Below are 20,571 nucleotides of genomic sequence, written 5' to 3'. Positions count from 1 at the left end.
TTCTGTTGCATAAGTGTGCTCACTGGTAGACCCAAACTGATGGGCTGGTAAGCATACATAATTAGCCCAGCACCTGTGGATGTAATTCCATACCGCTTTGCTGAAAGAAGTACTGTAGAAAATAACAGGCAGGAGATTTTTCTATCGGATTTTCTTCCTACCTCTAGAAATCATAGCTGCTGTGTGCACTATTTAATACCTGATGTTAGTTTCCACCTTTCAGCCACAGCCACTTTTCACTTGCCAACTAATCGTCACCTACAAGTGCGCTGAAACACAGTGTAAATGAGCACACAAAGGCTTTCTCCAGCACTAAATCACAACCATCCCTACAGAGGAAAGGACTGCTTACAGCAGCCCTGCTTGGTAATTCGGGCCAGGAAAGAAGCAGGTTCTCCCCTTTCAAATAGCAGGAAGACTTCAGATTAGCCAGCACTGTCCTTGGGAGCAAGGTGCAACTGCAAAAGCCTTCCTTAACTCTCTGCTCAGACGAGGTGTTCAGCGGCCTCTCTGGGAGCAGCTCTGGGCTCTGGGGAAGCACTTGTTGCTGCCAGCACCCCGGGGCCCAGCGCCTTGTCCTGGGAAGAGCTGTCCCCGGCCGCCTGCCCCATGGCTTCCCGGATGAAAAGGTGAGGTTACGTGGTCTTGCCACACTTGGTTGTCTGCTGTCCGGCAGATGAATAAGCAAAAAACCAGACCCTCTAGCTAAGGGTGTTCCCTAAAAGGTGCTGGTTCAAAGCCAGGCTGAAGGGTAGGAGGAAGCCTCGTAGATGAGACTACTCCTCACGGGAGGATTCCCAAAGAAAGCACCGATCCCGTCGGATGGGATGCAGCTCATCAAGCTGCACAGGCTGCCACAAGGACCTTTCGAGGTGGGGGAGGCCTCGGGGAAAACTTGCGGCAGGATGCTCAGCTCGGGGCGCCTGCAGCTCGCACTCCCGCGGCTCCGCAGGGCCCGCTCCCCGCCGCCCACCCACCGCCGCCTCGCCGCGCCCCCGGCGGAGCGGGCAGCGCTCCCCGCGGCTGCGGCGGGGCTCACCCCGCTCCGTGCGGCCCCAGCGCCCGCCCCAGGGGCCGCGCCCGGCACCTCCCCGGCGGGGCCGCTGTCCCCGGGACGCCGTGACGGCGGTGCGCTCCCCGCCCTTCTCACCGCCCCTCTCCCCTTTCCTCCTCCTCCTCCTCCTCCTCCTCTTCTTCCTCCTCCTCCTTCGGGAGCCTTGCCTCCCCTGCACACCTGACTTGCCATTTGTCGGCGGCTTTGCTTGGAGGGGAGAATTTTCCCTCGGTCCCTTGCAGCATCCCTCCCCGGCATACACACACACATACACACACACGCACACACACGCTCACATAGCCGGACAGGCAGAAGCACCGCGCTGCCGGTGCCTCGGCAGCCGCCGCCTCTCCGCACCCGGCCCCGCGCTCCCCGCCGCCGCGGGGCGTCCTCCGCCTGCTGCAGCGCCGCCGGGCCCGGCAGCCGCCGAAGGGGGGCGGCGGCGGCGGCTCCCGCTGCTCCGCGGCCCCGCACCGGCAGCGGTAGGTAGGTACGGCGGTCCCGCGGCGGCAGCCCGCTCCGGGCAGCTCCCGGCGCTGCGGAGGGACGGGGACGGAGGGAAGGAGGGAGGGGAGGGCGGCGGGAGCGGGGCGAGACGCGCTGCCCCAGCCGCGCCGGCGGCGCTCGCCTCGCTCGCCTCGCTCGCCTCCTGCTCCGGCCGTGCTCCCGCGGGGCCCCGCGCCGCCCCCGCCGCTGCCCGGCACCCCCCGGGCACCGGCTCTTCCCGGTGAGTCAGAAAGTTTGCTCTCCTGGGCGCCCGGTGTTTGTTGTTGTTTGGGGTCCGCCTGTTTAGGCTGGGCTTTTATTTTCCCATTCCCGCTAGCGAGCTATTTATTTATTTATTTATTTATTTATTTCTCTTTTCTTTTTTTTTTTTTTTTAATTGCAGTCGCTGCTGCAGCGCGGGTGGAAGCGGCTCCCGCGGCCGGCGCTGCCCCCGCCTCGCTGGGCAGCCTCCCCCGGGGCACACGCGTGGGCGGGCGGGCAGCGCACCCAGGGCAGCCGGAGCTCGGGTCCCTCCCGCTGCTCCCCTTCCCTCCAGGAGCTGGGTGGCTGCGGCTGAGATGTTGCCGGCAGCCCTCCTGCAGTTGGCTGAACAGTTTTTTGGTGGCAGCTCGGGAGGAGACTGTCCCATCCCTCTCCTGTTTCTCCTCGTTCCTTGAGAGAGTGTTTTAAAACAGGTTTCAGTGAAGCTGTAGGTGACAGGATCGCGGTGTCACCGAGAGCTCTGCTCCGTTTTGTAACTAGCAGTGTTACTGTAGCGGGTTATCAGCTGGGGAACAGCCGCGTTCGACCCTGGTGAGGAGAGGGATTGGCTGTGGGTCGTGTCCATCTTCCGCTGCTTTCATCTAATTGCTAGAAGTAGCTTGCTGTTGTTTGGGGTAGAAGCAGCTCGCTTGCGTTTTACTCTTTTATTCTTTAATTCTAAATGGGGTTTGGTGGGGGCTCCTAGTTTCTGATAGGAAACTATCGGAAACTATGGAGGTTGAATAAATCCATCTCTGAGCAGGAGGGGCAAGAAGCTTTGAGGTCCTTCCCTTTCTATGTCGTGTGTTGTTACTTCTTTTTTTTTTCTTATCACTGGGAGTTCTGCTGTAATGTCTCAAAAGCTTTGATGATTTTTTGCAATGAAACTCATTCATTTTTTTTTCTCAAATTTAAAATGGAGTGATAAAATGCATAGGTGTTAATAAGTGAGTTGAAAGGACTTTGAAATAGTGCATGTTGTGCATGGTGTGAAATTGTAGATATACATAAAAGAATAATAGCTACTCTGCAGGTTTTATTTTAAACCTTCCTATGACTTTGTGCTGAACTCTCTTCATCTGTCTCTCAGCTTTTAAGTCTGATTGTTTTTTGTACTTGAGGTCTCCTGTTTTGTTGTGGGAATGCATTGGTGGGCACCTACATTTGCCTGGTTCTCATAATCTTTTAATCGCTCATTTTGCAAAGACTTGCCACGGTCAAAAATAAGTGAAACTTGCTATTGTGGCTTTCAATTTTAGATCGCTTTTCCTGGTGCTTTTATTTATTTCTCTATTTGATTATTTATTTATTTATGTTGCAACTGAAGAGGGAGGGGGAGAGTAGGGAATAGTCTCTGGCTCTTCTATGACAAAAAAAAAATTGTGTAAAAAAATTAAAGCACTGAAACAACCTAGGTCTGAATTCCAAGAACAAAAATTACGGTGGCATGTGTGCTTGCCTGCACCAGGCATTCTGCAGCATGTGGTATTTACAGAACTTGCAGTGTACAGTAGCTCTCCAGTAGTAAGAGAACGCTTTGCATCCTTGGAAGTGAGAGAGTCTTTGACAAGTCAGCAAAACTATAGATACAGTCAAGGAATGCTGATACACGTGTGAGTGTGTGCATATATAAATATCACCAGATTGCCTGAGTTCATTTTCCTCGGTATAGTTTGTCTTCCTTAGTCTGGAATATATACATACTTTCCCCTGAATTTTGAGGCATTTTTGCTGCTCTTCTCTGTTTGCATGTGTTTTAATGTTAGTCTTAATCTTGCTGTAAAATACAAAATAATCCGGTAATAGATTTAGAAGACTTTATTGCCAGGCAAACCAGGCAATAGATCATGAAATCAGACAATAGTATTTTGTTTCCTAGCAACCCCCTACTGCAAACAGAAAACAAAACGGTGGTGGATGCTTCCACATCATGATAGCTATATGTCGAAATTCCCAAGTAGTAGATACTGGAGTACTGATTGTGCTGAGGGATTCACTCCTATTTGTTTGAACTGCTTAGTTAATATTTGCCTTTTGTGAGAAAGATTTGCTGGGGTAAGTGCAGTTAAATGGTTAAAATTTCACTCTGGTGTCTTTATAATAATGTCTGTTAGAATGAAGAGGGCATAAAATTAGGTAGAATTTTTGCCATTAAGAATGATTTGGAGTTGTCTGTTCATATTGCAGGACTGTTTCTAAATCTGTGCTATTACGGACCCTTGCAAATCAGATATATAATCTCCTGTACCCAATATCCAATATCTTTCTGGATTTTGTGTTGTTAGTCATCCTTTAGCTTTGTGTTTTAAAACTATGTTTGTTAGAATGTATTGAAAGAAAAGTCCTTTGTGGCTCCTAGGAATGGAAAGTAAAATCCTAAGTGCCTCCTTGCCATGTTTACGTTCTTGGCACCCAGTTCAGCCCTTCCAAGGAGTCAGTGCTATCACCGTGCCGCAGGATTGGGTCCTGAGCCATCATCTTTCTAAAAGTGCCTTTGATAATGCAGTAGTTCCCTTAGTTAGAGTGCGTGAGCACTGAAATGGCACTGAAATTCTCGACCCTGAATCAATCTGGGATGCACTTTGTGCACTGCCATCTATCTGAAAAAATCCATTAGTGCAAGCTGGAGATCTGACCTGGGATGGGTGCAGGTGTTTGTGCTCTGGAAGCTGCTGGAGATGCTGAGCTGCTGTAGGAAAAGGAACTGAGCAGGCACGGATGTGTAGTTGTATGTACAAGGCAGCAGAGAAATTTCTATGCTTTTGTCTCTTTTATAGGAGAAAATGGCAAAAAGGTGTTTGCCGAGTTTTACCTACAAGTCTTCACTATCCAGCAGTATTTACAGACATCACACAGTAAATTGAAACAGAGGCCGTTTTCTTATTGGTTGCATCAGTGATTCTGTGAAAGTGAAAATATTATTCCAGTCTGGGAAACTGTAAAATCACAAGAAAAATTTGCTGTGGGGAAGACAGCAAACTTAGTCAAGTATGCATTATTAAACAACAGTATTCACGCTAGGCATGCGAAGGGTGTTCTCTGGGTGACAGGGGTTCACAGCATTATTTAAGAGATCCCATGTGCAGTCACAGGCAATTTATTTATATTGCCCATAGGTATTTTCCTGGTTCATCTCAAGTACTGAGGTACAAAAGGGTTACAGCAGATGCCTCTTGAATAAAAAGGGTTGAAGTGGAATGGTCAGAGAGTATTATAATTCTGATAAATATCTATGAGCAGCTACTTTCTTGTCTATATTTGAAATCACACGTTTTTGTGCCGTAGCATGTGTGGATGGTTTGGTTTAGAACATGCTAATTGAATTTTGGAAGGCTTTATGGATTGAGAGGAAGTAGTCATTTTCTAATTTTTCTTCTCCGTTTCTTTCTCAGATGGCACTACTCCCAAAACTTGAATCTTACAATTAGGTAGTCTACAGATGAAGCTTGATATAGTTGCCTAATTACAGTCCCTACTTCACCTCTGCCTCTGTTTGCCAGGCAGCAAAATGAGAGAAGGCAAAGAAAACAAAAAGTACAAACAAAAAACAAAGGGGAGGGACAGGTCATGAAGTATACTGTGTATAAACAATTGAATTCATTTGGAAGTGATTTTAAATACTCTCCACAAAACTCCTTTTACACCAACTGCATTTGTTGCTGGTGGTGAATATAAAGCTTTCATCTGCTGTAATGTGGTTGGCCGCTGATGGAGACAGCCAAGCCATGGCCCAAACCAAAGACCTTCTTCTCCCTTGTCCCCACTGAAGATCATCTTAAGTGGAGCAGTGAGTTATGTCCATTCCATTTAAAGGTGTTTAGGAGACAGGAATTAAGAAATGGACAGCTTTGTTGTCTCTTAACTGCACAATGATGGTTGTGGCTAATGAGCTACCAGGGAATGTGCTGCATGTCTTGCTGAGATACACAAGTCTGTCCAAATTTTTCACAAGGCTTGCTTTTATTATTATTTTTCAAAGTGAGTACTGAATTAATGACAGTATACTTACTGCATGTTTAAATCTATAGGCTTCATGATTACTGTACTGAGGGATAAATACTTAGGTATTTATTTCCAGTTCTTCTTTTAAGAAAGGACAAAAGCGTGGTGCCAGTTTTGGACTCTCTTGAGTCTATGTTTTTAAAATACTGTTACCTTTAAACACTGAGCTGTCAGTTCTTGCCAAATACAGAAAGTAGACTATCCAAGTGATTACAGAAACTGAGGATTTGGTTCAGCAGAGCACTGACTTGCACACCCAACTTTTTTTTTAAGCGTGTGCTTAAGCTCATCTCTACTTGCTGAGATCAACTGGATTTAAGAAAGTGGTGGAAGTTAGGCATGTAATTAAATGCTTTGATGAATAGGGCAAGACCTTTCAAAGTAATGTCTTTGCTTTGTAGTAAACAACTTCAGGACCATTCCTCCAGGCTTGTAGAGTGAAGGGAGCAAGTAGGGGGAAAAGGCAAGTTCTTGGGGCAAGGAGTATCAAATCAGGAACTTACTGGTGGGTGATAGTGATGCTGGAAGGGATTGAGAATTAATAAATGAGTCTGGAATGGGATTTAATTACAGAAAATGTGGTTTGTGCTTAAGCTGTCAAGAGAAAGGTAACATTTTGGTGAACAAAGAGGTGGTATTCCTTTTTATAAGACTGTTGTGAACACGTGAAAACCAAATATCATCTTAACAGAAAGGTATTGACAATTTAATGGAGGCTCAAAGAAGAGCAACAAAATACTCATGGGTCTGGAGGAACTAGCTTGAAGGGAAATATTCAGAAATAGACATCTCTAGTCTGGGACTGAATATGGGGAGATGGGTTAACTATGTGTCTGTGTTTGAAATGTATTTTAGTCAAAGCAGTCAGATTTTTTTTCCTGCCTTATGTGAGAGAAGACCTATGACTAAATGGAGAAACCAAGGAAATAAAAGTTTAAGATGAATTCTGGGCCAAAACTCAGTAGCAGAAAAATGTATTGTTGTTTATATTAGTCTGAGTGTAATGCAAGCCCCCCATGACTATTCAGATGTTTAAAATGAGATGTTTAAAGAGTAGGCAAATTGTTGGCAGGGGTATTGGAGAAGGCAATACTGCATTTTCAGGGAGGTGAAGTACAGGATCAACCAGCCCCTTTTCACGCTTCTGTTCTGGTCTAGTTTCAGCTGAAGATTACAGGCAAGCCAACCTTGCCTTGGTTTCCAGTGCTGGGACAGTTGGGTTTTGTGCTTTTGTAATGTGGGATTGAGAACAGGGTCACCATGTGGGCTCAGGCTGAGTCATTAATGGGATGGTGGATGTACAAGGATTAGCTATGGTAGATTTTTTAGTAAACAGCTATCGGTTTTTAATTTGTTTGTTTTTCTTTTTGGAAACGATGAGCATCTCAGGTGGTGTGGAAAGCTTCCTCTTTCTTGACAGATTCTGCAGCAATTTTTTTGTCATTTGAGGACACTTACTGCCATTAGGTGCAATGATGGATAGCAGGTACTGTTCCTTCCTTCCTGTCCCCCCATCACGATGCCCTAATCTCAGCACAGCTGTCTCCTGTGATCTAGCTAGTCAGTGTGCAGTGCAAGTCCTGATGACCACTGCTACCAGTGGTGTGTTTTCTGGAAGAGACTGAGAAAGGGGGAGAGACACAGAGATGATCTTTCCAAGGATGCATTGGTTTCAATGTCTCCATCATCCATGTAAACTGAGATAAGACTTCAAGGAATGTGCAGCTTCAAGGTATAATGACAGCTTTCTTGTGGAATGACAGCCTTTCCTGGAATGAAGTTTAATAAATTTGGTTTATTGCAATTCATGTTACTCGAAGCAAGCATTCAGAAAAAAAAAATAATTGTGCAGACTGGTATCATCAGGGAGTGTTTTCCAACAACCATGCCAATTGCAGAGGAGGAGGTGGATTTCCCTCTGCTGTGCTTTATGGATACCTGACAGCCAACTGTTTAAACAAGGCCTATTTTGGTAACCATAAGGTAAAAACAAGTGATTCAGAATAACCCTTCTTAGCATGTTAATGATTAAAACAGCAATCCTGCAGCAGTATCACATACAGGGGAAGGCTTACCTGGGATATCTGGGCTGAGCTGGTGGGTGAGACTGACCTTTGGTTTAAGTACTTGACAGTGCAAGAAAGGAGCATTTTGAAGCAGTGAAAGACAGGTTTAGGTCATCTGTGTGCAGTGTAATGTGGAAAAAATTGGTCTGTCTATTAAAACCCGGTACACTCCCAATACACTCCAAGTGTCTTTGCTTATACACAATCCTCTGAGAGTGAAGCCCGGTTCAGTCCTTGCTGGTGCTTCTCTCTGGGAGCTGGTGGGTTGGTTGGTGATGGAGATCTGAGAAGAGGTTCATTTTGAAGGAATGAAATTGAAGGAAGTTTTGTTTTTAGGCAGAACATAAGGATTAAGACTGAGGTTGATTGCTAATGCATTGCTTCTGCTAGAGGGACAGTTTTTTGGGGACACAAATTATTCATTTGTGTATGTTAATAACACTCTTCTGTGTGTGTCTAAGATCAGGCTTGTTGGATGGGATAGTTTAGACTGAAAGGTACTGTGTAAATGTGAGATTATTATCTCCCTTTTGCAGGAAGAAGCTAGGTCAACAATAATCTTAATTACAACTTGTTTCTGTTAATAGATCCTTATTTTTAGAGTTAAGTTAAATGAGGCTTTAAAATGCTTTTATACAGGTACTTTTAATGTAGTGTTACCATTTAGGATGTGGGGTTTGGTATAATGGATATTAACAATACTTGTGGAAGAGCAGTTTCTCCATGTCCAGAGTGGATAATTCCCAACTGTTCTGGTATGGCAGGTTGTCTCTGTGTAGGTTTTAAAGGGACCTGTGCCCTACACAGTGTAAAAATGCTTCAGGACATAACAGCTCTGCCTGTGGTAGAATGCAGTCAGGATTTAATACTATTCTTAACAATTCTGTTTAGATTTATTCATTCCTTTTAGGAAGCATTTTGTCAGGGAAGCAAAGAAGAAATGAAATAGAAGGAGCTGATAAAGGTGTGGGGTGAATTTAGGAAGGTGGATTGCAATAACCAGAATGAGAGCATGCTCTTAGAATGAGCACTGGTTCTTCTGCCCTTATAAGAAGTATTTCAGCAATGACAAATAAGTTTGTTTCATCTGAAAGCAGCAGATTGCTTCTTAATATTTTGCTGGTCTGACATCCTGTGAAATTGTGTTATATCCTAATTCAGTGGCTCCTCTGTATGTAGAATAAGAGCCTGCTATTTTCTACCAGGGGAAGCATTCCCTCTCCTTCTGCAGTGGTAGAGATATTTTGGTGTTAGAGGTCCATGGATTAATCTCTTCTGATGATTTCTGATAGATGTTGGCGTGACTCAGAAGAGAGAGTTGCATTTTCTGAGTAAGCGATCTTCTTAGTTTGGAGTTTTTCTCAGAGGTGGGACCTTTGCTCAGCAGTGAAATCTGCTGAGATCACAGCACGGGGCGGGTATGGCTACAGACACATCATAGTGTGGCTGTGGTCCTCTGCTGGCAGGTGGGGAGCAAGCACTCTGTGGATTTACTGGCTGTAAATGGGTGATCTGTTCATGCATCCTCATGCCTCCCATGCACACGCCCTTCTGGCTTTTGCTGTCTTCAGGCAGAGCAGAAGTGGAAGTACTGATGACAGACTGTTCCATAAGAAAGCTGATGATTTAAAGATCCTGGAAAGTGCATTTGATTTAGAATCTTCTATATGTTGTCTTTCCTTTAGTTTGCCTAAAATGAGCATCTCTCTGGTTAATTTCTTTTTAGCAATTGAAGGCACCCTTGGCCATTTTTTTGGTTCAAGTTTATTCATATCTTCAGAGTAAGAGGAAATACTGTGTGTGCTGATGAATCATTTTCTGCAGTGTAATCTCCCATTTCATATGAAGCAAAGAGCCATTACCATTTGTTTCATTGACAGCCTGTGAGGGAACATGCCGTTTGAGTTCCTAGGGAGACCTGGGTGAAGCTTGAGCAAGAGCCTCAGTGTGCTGTTGCCAGTCTACTTAGCTACACAGTTTCTTGCCAATTCTGTAAGCTTAACACTGTTATGTAAAAGCTTGTGAAACTAGGTATGGTGTGTTTGTCATTTGTTGGGTTGTTCAATTTTATTTTTCGTGATATGTTTGCTTAATTTCTGTATCATCTTACAGAACAGATGCAATGTGTAGTTTATACTGTTTTCTTTACAAAAGAGAAGGGAGCTGTAAATTCACCCTACAAAGGAAACTATTAACATTTTTTTTTAAGTAAAGGAGGCTGGAAAATTGGAATTTCTTTTTCAGTTTCTTGGAAAATACTAAGGGAGATTATATAACTGCATGAAGTCTCTGGGGAAAAGGAAAAGAAGCCTTGCTGATAATAAAAAAACCAAGTAGCTGCTTAATGTAATCCACTCCTCATGGAAAGGGGAGAGAAGGGAGACCTGTGCAGTCAGACCAGGCTTCATTTATTCCAGGCTGAAGGTGGGCGGCACATCTGGTGAGCAAAGTGGTATAAGGCCAGCTTGCTGGTCTGACACCTGTGTTTACCTCTTCCACAGAATCAAACAAAGTTGATTCTGTTTGGTGTTATATACTACAAATAAAACAGAAATTAGAAAAGTAATATTTTTCAGGCTCATCTTGCCCAAGAATCAAGGGAGTAGTTTGAAGTGAGTCAGTCAACTAACTGTAATCAAACAATTCTTCTATACCTCAAGTATCAATGCTGCATGAGTAGCTAGGCAGAAAGGAATAGTGGTCATCTTGAAATGATGAAGAAAATAAGTTTCTTTTGATTCTCCAGGGTCAGATAGGCTACCTGATGAAACTGAATATTGAATTGAAAGCCCAAGGTTGAATTTGATAATCCTGAAGATGAGATCCCTTGCATCATTGAACTACAACTTTGACCTTGATAGCTTCAAGCTTGATATAACCTTTGCATCATTGAAGTATAGTTGTGATGATCACTGAAGTCACTGTTCTAGGTTTCAGTGGCACTTCAATGTAATTGTGTTGTAGAGGAATAATTTTGTTATTGGGGGGACAAAGAGCAAGAGCCACTCGTGTTTTAAACACGAGGAAAATGAAGACTTCAGAGTTGGAGAGAAACCGCCTTTCATGCTAATACAAAATGAGCAATATAGAGTGAGATGTAAGCCTGTATGTACTGCCCTTTCAAAGACATTTAAATTCACTAGCTCACTGTTAAACCAATGAAGGAAAAGGGCAGTGCAAAACTCAAACCCCAAACCTAAATGAAACAGCACTTCTGTTGATGCAAGGTGTTTAGTGAATATGAAAAATGTTCAGAAAGTGGCTAGAAGCATCCGTGCTAGACAAAATGCAGACCTTTGTAGTGCTCCCAGCCGTGTCTCTAAGGGATGTCATGGGATGGCTGTACAACAAGGAGGCATTCTGTAAGCGCCTGAGGAGCAAGTGTAGTAGTAGCAGAAACAAATTGAAATGAGAACTTCTGAGGTAGGTTTGTCCTGATGCTGAGTTCATCTTGGTGAGAGAGAACTGTCTGTATGATTAGCAGTTGGCTGGAAACAAAAAAGAGTGTTTAGACTTATTTCCTTCAGTTACTCATAGACATCATCTGAGGAAGATTTTATTTTCACTTTTTCCTCTACTCTGTGGTCCTCAATAATGCAACTTGGTTTAAACAGAAGTTGAATGTGACTTCTGTAAAGACTTTTTATACTGCATTGTATAATTATTTTATATAAATATAAAAATTCCCCAGAGATTCCCCAGGGAAGTGGAAATCTTAGAAAGGCACATAATGATGGTTTCAGAAGGATTTCCAGCAGCTACAGCCTGGTGATGCTCCAGTTCAGATGGAAAGTTTCTTCATCTAACTTGCAAATAACTGACATCAGATATCTGAGAAAAATATTGAAGGAGATTTCAGTAGCTATAAAAACTGAATTGAAAGTTTAAATGTTTTATGTGAAGATGGAGAACAGGAAGAAGTCTGACCTACAAGGAAAACGTCTACAATGCCCACAGTGAGTAAAGTAAAAGTAATAGGCTGAATATGTTGCAAGAAATAAAAAGTTTTCAAAGTTTTTTCTAGTGTCAAGAATGCTGAGTGACCCTAGCATGGGCTGGTTGTGTGAACACTGTGGGGCTTTATCAGTTGGGGTTTTTAAGAATTTGATAGATGCAACTATGTTGCCTCGAAAGAATGCAAATGATTCTATTGCATGGTGGTTCCAGATTTTTTTTTGTCTGATTCTCACCAAGCCCTACAGTGATTGGGATAACAGGCAATAGACAGTCAGAAGGACCGTGGTTTCCCAACTTACGCTGAAATCCACATGAAGAATCTGTGGATTGTGTTTGGTTTTTGTCTGCTTGTCTCTGGGACAAGCAAACAGTGGAATATATGGCAATTGAGTTGTAAGAGATGCTGCCAGTTGAACATGGATGTTTCAGGCTTGAAAATTTTCTTCCCTGTCCAGGTAAATGTGGAGTGTTTTTCCATGTTGCACAATTAGGCTTGAGACATTTTGATAAATTCACTTTGTCATTCATGATCCCATGCTAACACAACTTGAAGTTCAGACCTGGCTGATGCAAAAACATCGTGAAGCAAGCATGGATAGGGAGAAAATTAATCTGTTTTCTAAAAGCTTATGTAGCCATATCCCAAGTTGTTAAGGCACCCCTGAAAAATAAACCAAAAGAATGGTAGTGTCTAGAGACTTACAACTCAGCTACTGTGTTTTTGTGTATTTTGAGTTGTATGCTTTCAGTTTTGGACCACGTTGGAGGAATAATCATGTTACAAAATTAGTTTGGTAGTCTGCGGTTTGTGTTTTTAATAGCAAATGCTTTGTGGACTTCTTGCAGTGTTTCCAGTTGCTGTCTTCAATCAGACCAAGAAAATTGTCTGAATTCTGGGAAGCATGTGGGGAAAAGACTAAGGGTCCATTAGACCCTAGTTTCTGCTTTTCTCCAGATGTTTACTCCATAACTAGTAGTAAAAGTAGCACGTAGACCAATAAAAATAACATAGTGTATTAGAAGTACCAGAATATGTGTTCTTTTGGCAGAGAATGTTGAATTCTCCTAGAAAACAAATTAGTTCCTGTGCATTATGTGTTCATGGAGGTTTACATGAGTAATGAGTCAAATGTTCTTTAAAGATGTATGGGGCCAGATTCAGATCCCCAGTGATTTAAATTTTGAGTAATTCAAAAGATATTTATGAGTTATACTTCAATAACAGATTACAATCTGGTTCTTATTCTGTAGGATTTTAATAAGGTTATAAGAGGGAAATTCATCTTCATTTTCCAAATGTGTAGCAAGTTACATAATTAATCCAATATTGTCTTCATTCTGGAGGAGGCTGTTTAACTTGAATTTCTTTGTCAAATACCATGCAGACAAGCTCATGTGGTGGTAACATTAAGTAATGATAGAGTTATCCAGATATATAGTTCTGTCATTAACTTGAATTGTTTTCAGTAGAGAAAGAACACGTTGCTGAAGAGAAGAAAGCATGCTATTTTTGCAGTCACTATGCAATTAGCTCATATAACCCCTGTGCTCATCATGCTTTGTGTAAGATCCAGGGTGACCAACTGTGGGTCATTTGTGTGAGAACAAAGACCCTGGGGCTGAGAGACAGTTTATTAAGATAATACTGTAGGGTGAAGATCAACTGTCAGAGCATTGCCAATGGAAGTGTGTCTGTATTTATTGAATGCTTGCATAAAAAAAGAGTTGCTTGAACTGGGATGTTTTGAATACTAAAGGATGGGGAAAATAACCAGATAAATGGTTACGGTAGTGGTGTGAGCATGGAGCTGACCTCACCTTGTTTCTGCAGGTTCTCCTTTAGTGGTGATGGCTCTGTGAATTTTCTGATGCAAGGTTGAGTGCCTGCCATTTTAACCATGGGATGTTTATTATTCTTGTCCTTTAATCATCCACTTTCATTAAAATGAAGGGCCCTCTATCAGTTTTGGTCACTCTTAACTAATGCCACCCAAAGTTAGCAAAGGAAAGGCAGGAGAAACAGATGAAGTTGCAGACAGAGCATCATTTAAGATTCATTCTCAGGACGCAGGGCTAAAAAGTATTTTTCCCAGATGTTTCTCTTTCCAGGTAGAACAAAGAAAAGTTGAATTGAATTCTTTCATCCATGTCAAAGAGTACAAAGTGTGTTGTCACTTGCTGATGTCTCAGTGTATTTGTCACTGGGAAGCCCACAGCAATGTGCTTTCTATTTGTTTATGAAAAATGGACATACAATCTGTTTAAAAGAAAATAAATTTGTTGTTTTTATTTGTGTAAGGAAAACAAAACTGCTCTTGTTTGCAGACTACTCTGTGACCTTAGCATGTGTGTAATGGCATGTCTGGTGCAGTGTTCTAACCATAGTAAGAGAAGCAAGTTCTTTGTCACAGTGCCTCATAAAGGATTTTCTGTGTATGTTTTTCTACTAAAAATCTTTGATAATCTGTTATTAAATATGAAAGCTTCTTATTTCAGCTTTACAAGAACATCAGATTCTTCTCTGGGAAGCACACAGAAAACTCAGTTAAAAACCCAGCTTAAGATTCAGTTTTGCAAACCCTTCCCCCTCCTTGCAACATTCATATGGAAATACACCATTAACTGTGAAATTCCCTAGCAACCTTAACAGCCTACAAGAAGAGATCCAAACCCCAGGAAAACTCAATTCTCAAGAGCATTTGTACTGTCTTTTGTTAATATTCATTATATTCCAGTAAGTGATTTGATAAATTCTTTTGAGGGTCTCTGCTATTTTTTCTCTCCATTCCAGTGGTTGTTTAGTTGTAACAGTGCAATATTCCCACTGGTGGGAAGTGGAACCCAAAGCTTCTTACCATCTCTCCCAGAAAGCCTTCAAAAATCCACTTCATGGTGATTCCTTTGCTAATTTTTCTGCCAGTCCATAATTAAAAAAAAAAATTTTTTTTACTGAGTAGTAAGTTTTTGACAGCTGATAGAGGAATTATTAGTACTTTATAGCATAATAAATTGCTTGCTGACTCAGTTTAGGGAGAGAAGTCATTCTTTCATATACATGGTGGCAGTAATATGTAGTACCTTGATGGGTTTTCTACCTCTTAATTCTCTTACCTAGTAAAGACTAGTCATCCTTACAAATCCAGAGCTGATGCTATGGTATGCAGTATCTCAGGTGTCTCAGTACAGAAAATCATTCAGGCATTGCTTCAGTTTATCCTTAATCCCATAGGAGCTGAGAAAATCCCAGTGCTTGATGGAGACAGGGCTGAACCCTAAAATGAAATCAAATGAAGCTTCATTAGCCAGTGAAATTAATTTCTCTTACTTTTGTTTCAGCTCTGGTTTCTAGAGTAATTTTTCAGAAGGAATGTAGAACTGTGATTGTTTGTTGGGGTTCGTTTGGTTTGTTGTTTGTATGGGCTTTTTTAGGTGGTTGATTTTGGGTTTTCTTGAAATTTTAAGTGGTCCCTTCTGTATGCCTTTCTCTCTATAACTTTTCTATAATCCTTCTTTCTCCTTTTCTTTATGTCTGTCTGTCCCATGTCTTTTTACCACAACCTCTATTTTTTTATATTTCAGATGTGTTGTTTTCTGTTTAATGCACTGTCTTCTCTATTGCATTCCTTTTATTTGCTCTCCTCATCCTTCTTTCTTGCTTTACTCTACTATTTTATATTTTGAAGCTCTACCCTAGAGATTCAAATTAATTTGTTTCTACGGGGATAGAATTGTAGACTACTCTAGATTTCCTATTTTGTATCCTGTCCCCATGTCACATGAAGCAAAGAGGGGTAGTGAATGTAGCCCAGCAGTGCTGTATGGCCACGCTAAATTTCTTTTTGTTCGAAGGCTTAGAAACTCAAGCTTCTCTCTTGAGTTCAGGGCTTGGGTAGGCTTTCTTGTCACCTTGCCCTCAAAAGTTATTTTCTAGTAGTAATCTCTCTTTTGCTCCTTGCATTATGTGAGATCAGTAGTGTAAGGGGCTACCCACTCCTCTTTAAGTGTAATAGTTTTGTACAGTTTGTTAGAACATTCATGTTTTTGCACAAAGAAAACTTTACTTTTGTATAGGAATCCTTAATCTGAAACAGCTGTTCCAAAGAAAGGGAAATTTTTGACATACATTGTATTTAATTATTTTTTGAGTGGGTAAGTCAGTTTGAGAAATGTGGTTATGCATTACTAAGGTCTGTAATCTTAAATGTTCAAGAAACATTCTCTCATGTCTTAGTATCAAAATTTGAGTGTGAAATAGGTAGTACTATTAGAAAGCTCACTGAGTGGTGAGTCAAAGTAATTAAGGGAAAGTAAATAATCTCTGAGGTTCTCATTCCCCATGAAACTAATTTTGTATCTTATCCTTCATGTATTTAAAAATAGTTCCCTGCTAATTCAAGATGCTTGTGTACTATGTCTGTGAAGAGCACTTCAGTCCTATTGAAGGGATGGCAGATTAGGGAGTTATTGGCAACAGATGATTTTTTATATTTCAAGAGAGACTTTCATTTGGGCAATCTAAGTGAACAAATCTTGCTGGAAAATGAGCTTGCTGTACAGTGAGAGAGCAGGTGATCAGCCAATCATTTTATGAGGGTTTATGACGAGGAAACGTCTGGGTTTGTCTTTAAAGGGATAGAGATGACAGGATTTTCTCGACAAAGATGAGCTTTTCTCCTCAGTCTAGTAAGGCCTTAAATGTTTTGCCATACATGCTTTCCTGTTTTACCTCTACTGTTTGGAATCAAGGTTAATTTATTCCCTAGACTAATAAAGTGTACCTTGGGAGAGGAGTGGGTTGTATTAGAAGGGCTAGACTGCTCTGGAGCTGCAGTTCTGCTGTGCACGAGTGTGACAGTGGCCTGACGGGAGAGTGACAAGATTGCACTGTCAACTCCATCAGTATCTTGAGTAGTTATCTTAAGAGGGCTAATAAATCTCCATGACATGTCTTCAGGTTTCTGTGCTGAAGAAAATGAATATAATTTATTTATTTCTGTGTGCATTCTACTCATGAATTCCTGAGGTCTTCTGTTGCCCAAAGAGGCATAATGCATATGTAGATTTATTTTTTCTTACGCAGGGAGGTGCAGGTAGGGAAATGAGGCAGCAAGGGTGAAATAGCAAAGGGGCTCCATTTGTGTGTACAGTGTGCATGGAGCGTGGTGCTGTGCTGAAATGTGTGGAGGGAGCGCACAGACTCACTCTGGGCATGTAACATAATTGCAAGAATTAGCAGCCTATGCAGTATGTGTAGTGCAACCCCTTGGGCTCTGAACTGCCTGCCTCAGGTGTCGTGAGGAGCTGCTCAGTGTGCAGGAACTCTGCAATTACAAGGTTCAGTCATAGCAGAGTTACATGCCTAAAGTAGACAGTGTAGATGTATTCCCTCGCATCAGATGGGGATGCATGTGCAGCTTATTAAATAAGGAATTAAATAAGGATGCTAGCCTGTTTGATAGTGAATTTAGAGGAGTTGGACATGGTCCTTTTTTTTTTTTAAATTCAGATCTGCAAGATGAACTGGTAATGCTTTTTTTTCTTTTTGATGTATGTTAACAGAGACTTTCTGGTTAATTAACTGCAGATCCTTGTGCAAACTTAGAAAGACTGGAACTTTATGCATGTGTCCTGCTGTCATCCTCATGCTCCCTGAAATCACTGAGGAGTTAGGTGCAGAAAAGTCAGTGCTTGGCCAGAGCCCTGCAGATTTGGTGAAAGAAAATAAAATTATCAGTTAGCATTCTTGAGAGCAGGTAAACCTAATCAGTGTAAAGGGAATTCTGTGACCTGTTATCTAGAGCAGGAAAGCTGCTTTTTACTAATCAATCAAAAAAAAAGTTGAAAATAATAGGAAAAATGACTTGAGGGAGGGAAAAGCAGAGTTAAGGAATATTAGTAGGCAGCTGGTACTGTTTGTGAAAATAGACTATTGTTAAAGCTTTCATAGGCATTGTGTAGTGTATAGGAAAAAAGCCTTTCCCTTCTTCTTTCAGAGTGAAGCCATGATTTTATCTCAGTAATTGAAAATAATGTCTGAAGTTGTTCTTAACTAAATTTACATGAACCCCTTTTACAATCTGTTGTTATCTTTCAGGGACTTTCTCAATAAATGCTGCTGCCTGTGCTTGGATGGCATGATCCTATATAGAAAACAAGGCTGAGCACATCCTGTTCATTACTCAAAGAACAGCATTTCTAGCCTAATTATGGTGCCATTTGGCAGTGATGCTGTAGTTAAAGGTGGTTGTTGGTGTTTCTGTTATAAATCCTGTGTACTTGAATGACTTCATTCATGCCAGGCAGAAGTCTGACTAGCTATTTGCTTACTCATTTTCCTCCCTTTACCAAAAATCCCTAAGTGAAGAAAAGTTCTGAATTTCTTTGATATCTGTTAATCTGTCAGTCTATTTATTACGAAAATGCTGTGCTTTTCCTTAATTTCAAAACTTTCCTCTGTTGTGCAACACACATGGTAACTGGTTGGTGACTTGCATCACTCAGCACTGTGAGTTGCTCAAAGAAAGCCGTGCCTGTGAAAGAGGGGAAAGGAAACACCAGAGCATATGGAATTGTCTAAGTTGAGCAGTCTGTGCACGGTTATGTCTGCAAGCAGAGATGGTTTCAGTTGCCTCGGTTGCTGCAACTGGGCAATATTAATATAATGACTTCTTGCTTCCTAGGGAACATTGCCAAGATCCTCACAGTTCCATGAACACTGAGCCATCCCTCTAGGCACCACTCAATTGTCAGATCTGTCACACTTGCATTAGTATACATTTACTATTTCCTGCTGCATAATGACCACTGCTAGATCCAGTTGTATTTCTATGTTTTGAGAAGAGATGGGGGGAAAAAACCCAACTAGACTCAACTAGCAAATGCTATTAAGCAGTTTCCTCAAAAAAAAAGCACAGTGAGTTTTACAAAAATGCTGGTTAATGTGGGATTTTTTTCAAAGCATCTCCTATTTACAATGCTTTTTTCTTTTTTAATTAGGCAAAGGGCCTCATCCAAAGTCTGTTGAACTTAGTGAGTGTTTTCTGAGTGACCTTCTAATGTCTGTTCAAGGCTGTGGAGGCCCCCAAAGTCGTAATGCTGAGAGGTGTAATAGGCCCTATAAATCTCAGTGGGTCATTAATTCTAAATCTCAATAATGTTAAGACCAGGATGCATGTAAATGAAGCAGAGTGATGAACATAGTAGGAAGATTTATACAAGCATTTTCTTGCTTTGCTTTGCCCAGTAGTAGAAATTGTAGTTTTGGCATGGAAACTTGCTTTCTACCTTATCATCAATTCCTATATATCAGCTATGTGTTTTTGGAACTTATATAAATGAATCTTCCTGGGGGGAGATGGCCGGGGATTTTTTTCTTTGCCTATCAGAAGGTAATAGAACATGACTTGTAAATCTCTGTAAGATGAATATGAGGCCCTCAGCTAAAAAATTAATTGAATAAAACAAATTTTCAAAATATTATTGCACATAGAACACTTGATCCTGGAAATCATGGAATCATAGAATGGTTTAGGTTGGAAGGGACCTTAAAGATCATCTAGTTCCAATCCCCCTGCATGTCACTCACTAGACCAGGTTACTCAGAGCCCCATACAGCCTGGTCTTGAACACTTCCAGGGATGGAACATCCAAAATTTCTGCAACCAGCCTGTTCCAGTGTGTCATCACTGCCATGGTGAAGAAGAGACAGTTCAAATTTTAAAGCATACATGCATGTTTTGGTTTGGGTCTGTGGTGACAGGATCCTGAAGTAGACACACACAGGGGAAGCCCATATCATAGTGAGCTATGAATTCACCATCTCTGGAATTGCTAATGAAAGCCTTATTGTTACACAGTGTGACCAGGAAGGCTTTTCAGTGTCTTCCTTTTGAAAAAGAAAGGAAAAAAAAAGTAAAAAGAAAAAAAGTCTTGCCTGACTTGGCTCAGTAAGAATGTTTATCTTTTTCCCCCCAATCAGAAATTATTTTAATATGTCCTTAGAGATAATCTTTGCACCATTCCTTCAAGGCCCAATGTTTCCTAGTATAAACAGAACACTAGAAGGAAACAGTTAGATAAAAAATATACAAAAACACTCAAAGAATAAAAAACCCCAAGCTTTTAAAAATGAAACAGGCCATTTATGTGGGAAATTGAGTATTAGTATTTTTATGTAATCTGAGGTGGAAAGGGAATTGTTTGATATCCCATACTGTTCTGAAGTAGCATCACATTCCAGCTTTCTGAAACATGTATTTGTCATCCTATCTACCTCTACTTATAATTGAAAAGAGAAATTATGAGAGTATTGCTTGGTCTCTGGCCTTTCTGTGCAAAGGCATGTGTATTGCCTTAGCAATTCTGAGATTGTTAGGGATTATCCTTACAAATGCTGCTCAGGCACTTAGCAGCAATAGGGACTCAGGTGGGAGGAAAAGAAAAGGCAGGGTTTGTGTGTGCATGTGCAAGTACTTCCCTCTGTTCTTCAGGCACGAACTTCAGTTTCATCTGTAATTTTCTGGCAAAGCAGCAAATTTGACTGTAACTTTACTTGTTGTCTGTACAGTGGATGCCATCAAGCCTTTTGCTGTATCTAGAATAGTTCCATATTCTTTTATAAATCTATCTGTAATCTTGTGTTGGTGCCCCTAACAATCATTAGTATTCTTACACAAATGCTACACGATATACTTAACCTGCCTAAGCTAGAGCCTGACCCAAGGGAAGTGTAAGGGGACCTGAAAT

General features: G+C 41.5%; 1 protein-coding gene across 3 annotated transcripts in view; it reads left to right on the top strand.

The window, feature by feature from the left end:
* The first annotated feature begins 1,162 nt into the window (after positions 1–1,162).
* The window catches only part of ENOX1 (ecto-NOX disulfide-thiol exchanger 1), a 357,261-nt gene continuing 337,852 nt past the window's right edge, over positions 1,163–20,571 (top strand). Inside the window, exon 1 of one of the 3 annotated variants that reach the window (XM_064714384.1) lies at positions 1,163–1,536. The gene's annotated coding sequence lies outside the window, so the exon portion shown is untranslated. Of the gene's footprint in view, positions 1,541–1,766; positions 1,782–20,571 lie in introns of those variants that run through there. The other 2 variants (XM_064714364.1, XM_064714402.1) reach the window with 2 other exon arrangements.

This window comes from Zonotrichia leucophrys, chromosome 1, assembly GCF_028769735.1.
Source record: "Zonotrichia leucophrys gambelii isolate GWCS_2022_RI chromosome 1, RI_Zleu_2.0, whole genome shotgun sequence".
Classification (NCBI taxonomy): Eukaryota; Metazoa; Chordata; class Aves; order Passeriformes; family Passerellidae; genus Zonotrichia; species Zonotrichia leucophrys.
Note: the sequence above shows the minus strand (reverse complement) of the source record. Positions and strands in the feature narration are given on the sequence as shown.